Source organism: Chrysochloris asiatica, unplaced genomic scaffold (assembly GCF_000296735.1).
Source record: "Chrysochloris asiatica unplaced genomic scaffold, ChrAsi1.0 scaffold00039, whole genome shotgun sequence".
Taxonomy (NCBI): domain Eukaryota; kingdom Metazoa; phylum Chordata; class Mammalia; order Afrosoricida; family Chrysochloridae; genus Chrysochloris; species Chrysochloris asiatica.
In genome coordinates, this window is record NW_006408557.1 from 5,406,892 (window position 1) to 5,416,404 (window position 9,513).

The 9,513-nt window shown below is 37.8% G+C and overlaps 1 pseudogene; it reads right to left on the reverse strand.

The window, feature by feature from the left end:
* Window positions 1-3,331: 3,331 nt before the first annotated feature.
* On the reverse strand, window positions 3,332-4,260 carry LOC102830951 (annotated as a pseudogene).
* Window positions 4,261-9,513: the final 5,253 nt, after the last annotated feature.

Consider the following 9,513-nt stretch of genomic DNA (forward strand, 5'->3'; position numbering starts at 1 on the left):
ACTTCAGTCAGTTCTGGATGGGATTCTGGATTCCACCTATGGTCTTGTGCAATGTAAAGGATCCACAGGAAGCCTCTTTCACTGGGCAACTTCTAACCCCCTTTAAGGTATTCCAATCAGTTATAGGCTGAAGACGGACTTACAAGTTTGTGTAGTGATGATTCTGGCTATTCCTTTCTATCCACCTCAAATGTCTATTTTCCAATGGTTGTTGCTGTTGTTACGTGCTGTGGAGTCGGTTCTGACTCATAGCAACACTATAAAGGGTTTCCGAGGCTGTAAATCTTTATGGGAGTAGAACGCCTTATCTTTTTCCCACGGAACAGCTGGTAGTTTCGAACCGCTGACCCTGAGGTTTGCAGCCCAATGCATAACCACTACACTACCAGAGGGAAACCCCCTCAAACCATGTCTCAATCCCTCTATCTTGGAACCCTTTTGTTCCAAGGTTGTGCATACCTCATCATTTACGTCTGTCTCACTTAGCCCATGCGAACCTGCCTAACTGTTCTCCCATCAGCCTTGTTCTTCCAATCCCCTCCCCATTCTTGTGTATTGCCCCCCACCCCCGCACCTACACCCATACCCAATCTATCCTGTGTCTATTCCTTACCCTGTGCTCTATCTTCCCCTCTTTCCCTCCCCTCCTCTCATCCCATACATCCTGGTGATCAGCAAATATATATAATTTTCCCCCCCATTTAGTGTGGGTTCTTTTTCTTACTCTTTTACAATAATGGTGCTATGCAGTGTTTCTCCTTTTGTGACTGACTAATTTCACTCAATATAACGTCCTCAAGGTTCATCCATGTTATGCAGTGCCTTGAAGCTTCCTTGTTATTCTTCAAGGTAACATAATATTCCATTGTGTGTATGTACCACAGTTTGTTTATCCATTCTTCAATTGATGGGCACTTAGGCTGTTTCCATATTTTTGCTATTGTAAATAGTGCTGCTATGAACATTGGTGTGCATATATCTACTCGTGTTATGGCTCGTGTTTCTTGTGGGTAATACCAAGTAGAGGAATTGCTGGATCATAAGGTATTTCTATTTCCAACCTTCTGAGGAAGTGCCATATTGCTTTCCAGAGTGGTTGGACCATTTTGAAATCCCACCAACAATGCAGGAGGGTTCCAGTCTCTCCACATCCCGCCAGCATTTATTGGCCTCTACTTTTTTTATCTTTGCTGTTATTGCTAGTGTGAAATGATATCTCATTGTTGTTTTGACCATCAGGTCTTAATCATAAGAAATGGTTGGACATTGACCATTTCTTTTTGGTATAGTGTCTCTGTGTCCATCATATATTTTTTTTCATTGTGTACAATTGTGGTTTTATTTTTTACTAAGTTTTTCATTCCACACAATTTTTAATAAAGAGACTGAGAAAATACACTGGGAATGTTAAACAGATGATGGCAATATTGATGAGAACGCTCACGTGTAATAGACAACGTAATAAGAGGCATCACTACTGCCACTCCCCACCCAGAAATTTGTGGACTTCATATAAAAAGAGTAAAAATAGTTAATTGGCATATAACTAGCATTCTTTGTGATCAATGACCCGCAGGAGTCTGAAAGATTTCAGATTCTTCACTAGCAGATCTAGCAGTTTTGATTTCTTTTAAAACAAGCAAACAAACACACAAGAAAACAAATCCAGCACAATACCAACAGCAACAAAAAAAGCTACTAATACACAACACCAAAATAAAAGCTGGCATATCCCAGTGGTCCTGAAATAAATGTTTCTATCATATTAATTCAAGTAGCTAAGTATGATTCAGCTTTTGCAAATGAAATAAACTCCTTCACCATAATTTTACTTACTTTATCCTTCAAAAGTTTTAACTGAAGGCAATGTTACCTAGTAAAAACTACACATACAACTAAAAAATGACTGCTATGCTAATGTAACTTCTTTGGAAGTTAATTATCCTTTAAAAAGTCAGATTAAAAATTCAAAAGTATGATTGAAGAAACTAACATTTTTACTCTTCCTGATACCATATAAATAATTCTACGTGTTTTTAAAGTTGGGAGGTATATACAGAATCCTTGTAAATTGGACATAAACATCAATAATTTTCCCAAAATGGTAAAACAACACCAATAGTTTCTTCAGTTAATGACTTTTAAAAAGCAAGCATGTACTACAATTCAGCAATTGTATTAAGTTTTACAAGACTTAATATCTCTTATGACAAAGATGTTCAGATTCAGAAATATGTTCATATACTTGAAAACATACTCTGATAAGAGGCAAAACTTGAATGTGTTTTATGTTAAGCCATCTAGACGATCTCAGTTATAAAACAACTAAAAACACAATAGCAAATAAATAGGAATTTATTAAAAATAATGTTTCCTACAATAAAAAGCTTAAATAATAAGGCACCTTTTACTTCATCATGGTATATGCAGCAAAGAGTAATGTTTCAAAAGAGTCAGCACTTCTATTTAAAATGTTTTCTCATGTATTTGCCAGATTTTTGTTTGGTTGTTTGTTTAATCTTCTCCTGTTTCTCATACAACTGAAAGCTTTCATGACTGAACACCTTGACCAAAATCTAGAGACAAGTATAAACAGATATTCATTTATTGAACAGAAGCAATTTACCCTTGGAAAAGAAAAAGGAAATACAAAAAGTATTAGGTATATAAAGTCCAAATGCTTATATTTAAATTTCTTTGATGCATTTATGTTTCAGTAATTAAGACAAAGAAGAGATGACTTTTCTTAAGATGCAAAGTCTATTAATATGATTCATGCTGCCAAATAATAGTCCTGGTGTGGCACTGTGGGCTATTGCATCAGACTGCAAAGTCATTTGAACTACAAGGTCGATAGTTCAAGCTCACCAGCCACTCCTTGGAAACCCTATACAGGATTACTATGGGTCGGAATGGACTCAATGGCACTTAACAACAACAACAACAATAGCAACAACAACAGTATTTGCTTCACTGGGATGAGGGTTTGAAAAGGGCTTCACATTCCTTTACTATATCCACTAGAATAAGTTCATAGAAACTACACTGATTATTTACTCAGCTCTATATTGCTCCATTTGCAATGCTTAGCAGACTGCAAAGTAAACTAAAAAAAGAACATTTTTGCCTGTTATTAAGGCAAGTTTATGAAGACAGTTTAATACAATCAGGTCTCTTCATGAAGTTTTAGCTTACATTTTAAATGTAAGAAACATACAAAAAATTTTGTTTTATAAAAAGCCACCTCAATACCAAAAAAGTGTAATGGAAGATTTTGAACCCCTTTTACTTTTGTAGAGGATGTGCTTCCCTTTGTCTCAAATTCCAAGTGTTATTCATCATCTTTAGAACCAGATTTGCTTAAATGCTTGACCACATCAACCCAGTTCCATCCTCAAGGAAGTTCCCCTTTGTGATCTGTTTTATCTGCCAGTTTACATACATTTCTGGACTTTTGAAAGTTGTTCTTTTTTGTCTTTTTTCTTACTTGATGGGGCTGCATTAGGAGTTTCAACTGAGATGATATTGCTTATGGATGTTGTAGAATTAAAGGGATGGTGATACTCCATGAACTGTTGCTTATTGTCCTTGACATATTTAAATAACGTATTGTTGTTGTTGTTATTGTTGTGAAGTGCCGTCGAGTTGATTCCGATCCGTAGCGACCCTATATAGGGTTTACAGGGAGCAGCTGGTGAACTTGAACAACCACCCTTGTAGTTCAAAGGACTTTGCAGTCTGACGCATTAGCCTACAGTGCCACACCAGGACTCCTAAATAACATTGTTACTGTTGTTAAGTGCCATCGAGTTGGTTCCGACCAATAGCGACCCTGAACAGGGTTTCTCTTTACGGGAGCAGAAAGCCTTATCTTTCTCCCTCGGAATAGCTGGTAGTTTCCAACTGCAGTTTGCAGCCAGATTTGTAACCACTACACTACCAGAGCTCCATAGGTCTTAGTAACCCCAAGATTAACTTCAACTGCTTCCTGTAATTTGGTTAATATATTCTGCCTTATAGCTAATGATATGGTGTTGCAAGAAAAGCATTCATAGATATAATTAGAGGTGTTTGGGGATATATTTCTGTCTAGGAAATTTCTTTTAAGAAGACGTTGGGATCACCAGTTTCACCTATCCTGTACTGAAATAAAACTGGACTTAATTCCCGGAAACTTTCATCTCCTTCATAAATAGAACTCAAAGCTTCTAGTTCAATCTCCTGGTCCTCGTTGACATCTCTGCGCTGGCCACGGGGCATCTCCCAGGTGGAGTGCGTTTGCGATGAGGAAGAGAAAGCGAAGGCATTGGCCTCAAGACTCTGGCATCCCCTTCTAGGAAACCACCCTTCATACCCGCAGACACAAGTCACCTGTGCCACCAGCCCACCAGAGCAAAGGCAGGGTGAAGCTGCCCGCGGGAGACCTGTGGGTGGGGAGCCAGAAACCACTGCAGGAGACTGTCCATCATCTTTTGATGCTTCCTATGCTATTCAATATTTTGCTCATTGAATCCTTCAATATTGCATCCCAAGGCTGAATTTGTTCTTCAGTTCTTTCAACTAGAGAAAACCTTTTGATTTTCTAACTCAAGGTCTTTGTACATTTCACTAAAATACCTCACTTGTTTTCTCACTCTGCCCTTTGAAATGTTGTGTTCACATGTTTTATTTCATCATTTCTTCCATTTGTTGTTGTTGTTAAGTGTTGTCAGTTGGTTCTGACTCATGGCAACCCAGTATATGGTTTCTGAGGCTTTTAAATCTGCTATGGCAGAGAGTCAAATTTTTCTCCCTCAGAACAGCTGGTGGGCTCAAAATACAGATCTTGTGGATTATAGTCCAGTGCTTACCACATGAAGACACTGCACTTCCATTAGCTTTTGCAAATTTCAGTCTTTTCTGACATTTGTCTTGGTTTTTTGTTTCTTTCCTTTCTTTTTTCAAGAACATCATCAAGAACATCATCATACCTTTTGCTTTTTTCATGTATGATGATGTTCTTGATGTCATCCCACAACTCTTTTGGTCTCTGGTCATATATATATATATAATGTTTTATATATATCCAGTAGCACTTTTTTGGAAATACCAACTGCTCCTCCAAAACCCTGTATAAGGTTGCTATGAGTCTGAACCGAGACACTTAACAACAACATAATTTTATAAAAGTGGTTTGGAACATAATTGCTCTCTAAGATAGACTCACTGGGCTGGGAATTGCAAGGTCAAAAGTTAAAGCCCACCAGCTTTTTCCAATGGAGAAAGATGAGGTTATGTACTCCAGCAAAGTTTGTACAGTCTCAATGATTGTAATCCCCTATATGGAATGACTAGTATTTCACTTCCTTCCTGTGGCTCTTGTTTCCATTCCACCTTCATTCTCAACGCTTCTGAACTTTGTGCTTAAGTAAACGTTGGGCTTTTGATCTCGAATGGTTGGCCATTTCATAGTGACCATACCTTTTAACATTGTCCCCTCCTATATACCTATCCATCACTTCGCTGAAAATTGAGCCAAGAGGATGCAGTTCCAGATTTGAAGGTTGGTCAAGGGCTATAGTCTTGAGTTTCTCCAATCTCTTTCAGTTCCATCATTTTTATGATTTTGAGTCTTGATCCACATTTTCTCCTACTCTACCCAGGACCTTCTAATTCTATCCCTTCTAGATCAACTAGTTGACCAGTTGCTCCTCGTAAACCCTATACAGGGTCGCTATGGGTCGGAATTGACTCGATGGCACTTAACAACAGCAAGATCAGCTAGAATTGGTAGCCTGACACCACCTAGTTCTTCTGGTCTCAGAGTCATTGAGACTGATACTCATGTGTTCTATTAGCTAATTAGACTAATTGATTTCCATCACTCTTCCTTTCTTCAAATGTGGAGACATCAATAGTCGCACTTTAGATGACAGAGCATGAGCTTTTAACATCCCAGTCACTGCTCACCAAAGTAGCATTGTCTTTGGGGACTGTTATTCCAATTGATTATTGTGTCCCCTGAGATTGTGATCCCAAGCCCCCAGGTTCAGCAACTGATTAGCTCAAGATGTTTGATAATGTCTAAAAAGTTTTCATAACTTTGTCTCTTATATGCTTCTAATGTGACAAGTCCTGGTATGGCACTGTAGGATAAGCACTGGAATGTTAACTGTAAGATTGGCAATTCAAACCTACCAGTTGTTCCTTGGAAACCCTATGAATTTGGTGGCTATGAACCAAATTCAACGGCACTTAACAACAGCAACAGCAACATGCAGGCAGTGAGTGGCCTCCTACTTGGTTCATCTTCTTTAATAATGCTTTTCTTATCCAGGATCTCTTTCCATTCCATATAAAGTTAGTGGTCAATGTTTTTTATGGGTATAATTTTCTTTTAATCTTACCATATCTCAGCAGAAATAGAAATTTAAAAAACTAAATACAGTTTTATGGGAAGGCACTTCAAAAAGTGTGGAGCTGTGTACTCAGTTCTCATCAACTCATCTATGTACCATTTTATCTGAGAGCCCTTCTTTGTCTTCCACCCATGATATACCTCCTGATTCCCCTGGTTAGACTGAGACATGTGGCTTTACCCAGGTGATATATAATCTGCAATCTACCAATTTCACGTCTTCAAAAAATGTTGTTAGCTGCTATCAAGTTGACTCATGGTGACCCTACGTCCAATGTTACAAAATACTGCCCAGTCTTGCACCATTCCCATAATCAGTTGTAGATAAGAATGTTGTGATCAATAAGTTTTCATAGGCTGATGTTTTGAAACTAGATTTCTCAATCTTTCTTTTCCTAGTCTGCACAAGCACTGAAACATGTTAATCATCATAATAGCAAACAAGTTTCCATTGAGAGAGAGGTGATGGTTGCACATAGCATGCTTTGGCTGAGAACTAAGCCCAGGTTTCCTACATTTTTAAGGTGAAATTATACTACTGAATCACCACTACCCTCAGCATAGAGACCTTAGAGATCAAACACCATTTATCATTTTTCAGTTGAGGGAAATCTCTGTAGGAGTTAAATGACTTGTCCAAGTTCACACAACTAAAGCAAAGACAGGTCTAGCATCATTCCTCCATCTTTTTTTATTAAAGTATACCAACTGACAGATCAAAAGACCTACATGGTCTTGCCTAATTCTCTCATTTTATTATATTGGTAAATGAAGGGATTTGAGAGAGAGTTGAGTCACTGTGTTCTCTTCAGTTAAACTGTCCTTTGAATCACGTGTTGTTTTTCCTGATGGCCTTTAATTGCCAGCATACTGAACATAAAAATAACCCAGATTCTTAACATTTGCATTTGCTGTGAGAACACTTGATTATATATCACTTTATAGTCCTTTCTGTAAAGGCCACAGTTCCCTGATCTGCAAGAACTTTTCCTCCCTGGAGTTTGCTTCCCTGTGTGGAGCAGCTTTTCTTTTGGCAATGTGCAGAGTATAGACATTTTACTTATATATCAAGTCACCTCTCCTCTACAGATGAAATGAACTCAGGGAGAGCAAGGCCATGCTGACTGCCTATCAGTGAGGGTCAGAGAAAGCCAACTTCTCCCTCCTACCGTTCCTTGGCTTCTGGCTGGACCTGTGTTCTTTGGAGCCATTGCAAGGCTGTCTGGCCCTGCTTATTTGCTTATTACATTTGGAATCTTCCCCAGAAATGGTTGCCTTGGTCCAGCTTTTAAATCCTGCAAATGTTTTCTTTTTGTACCCAATTGTCTTTCCAACTAAGTCAATATTTATTTTATGTATCAGCACTCTTTCATTTCTAGGTGTTTGCCTCACTGTAGAATTTGTCATTCTTCCTCTCTTTCACTCTTTCTTCATATATTCACTGGTGAATTTCTGTTAAAAGTAACTTTATGTTCAAAGTTACCTTTTGTTTAATTTCTTCCTCTCTCCATCCCTTCTGTTGGATCCTGCCTCTGAATACGGATTCCTTCTGCATAACTCAGTTTTATCTTTTAACACAAAACAAACTCTTTGACACATGTGCTTATTGTCATTTTTTTTTTGCTAGATGCTAATAAATTTTGCCTACTTGTGAAGGTATAATCTGCCTGAAGGAAAACAGGAAAAGTATGTAGGTGTCACTTACAAATTCCTCCTAAATTTTTGTCATTCTTTGGAATATTATCTATACCATTGTGTGCTTTACTATGCAAAGCATGTTATAAATAACAGGGCAAAGAGTGGGAAATTCAGAACACTGAATTGTATTCATACAGAATCTGTACATAGCTTAAGAGCAGTTGATCAAACAGAACAAGGAAATAATTGTGTAAATTAAAATCAGGAAAGATGTTATTTTATTTACCCATACTTATTCAGTATGTATGCTGAGCAAATAATCTGAGAAGCTAGACTTATATGAAGAAGAACGTGACTTCAGGATTGTAGGAAGACTCATTTACAAATATGAAGCACTTACTGATGAAGATCAAAGAATACAGTCTTGAATATGTATTACATCTCAACATAAGAGAAAACAAAAATCTTCACAACTGTACCAATAAGCAATATTATGGTAAATGAAGAAAAGATTGATGTTGTCTCGGATTTCATTTTACTTGGACCCTCAGTCACATTCCATGGAAGCAGCAGTCAAAAAATCAAATAATGTTTTATATGGGACACATCTGCTATAAAAGGCCATTTTAAAGTATTATAAAGTGAAGATGTCACTTTGAGGACTAAGTATACTTGACCTAAGTCATAGTGTTTTCAATCACCTCATATGCATGTATGAATTGGACATGTACGAATTAATGATAAAGACTGGAGAAAAATTGATGCTTTTGAATTATGGCGTGGCTGAAGAACATTGTATATACCATGGACAGTTACAATAACAAACAAATATTGTCCTGGAAGAAGTACAACCAAAATGCTCCTTGGAAGCATCATAAACATTTTGATCATGTTATGAAGAGGGTGTAATCCCCAGAGAAGGACATCATGCTTAGTAAAGGTTAAATGAAAGAGAGGAAGACCTTCAATAAGATGGACTAGCACAGTGACTGTAAAAATACATCTAAACATATTAACCATTATGAGGATGGCATAGGATCAGATAGTGATTTGTTCTGTTGTACACAGGGTTGTCTGAGGTAGGGTCCTCTAGAGAGGCAAAAACAATGAAGTTTAAATATGTGTCTAGCAATCTATCTAAAGTCAGTAGCTCATATGGTTGTAGAGACTGGCAAGTTCCAAGACTGGTTCTTATGTCAGAGTGGAGGATTCTCCTGACTCATGTAGTTGCAGGAACTGATGAATCTAAGGTTAGTAGGTCAGATAGCAGGCTGCTGGTTACAGAGGCAAATTAATATAAAGTTGGGTGGTAAAATGTCAGGCTGCTGCCTAGCAGATTGCTGATGCTGATGATTTCTAGGATCAGCAGGCCACTTGCTCAAATCTAGAGAACCAGAGGTCAGAAGATGACAAGCCAAATACAGGATCCAGATCAAGCAAAAAGCAAGAGAGCTTTCTCAGAGCATTCATATATATAT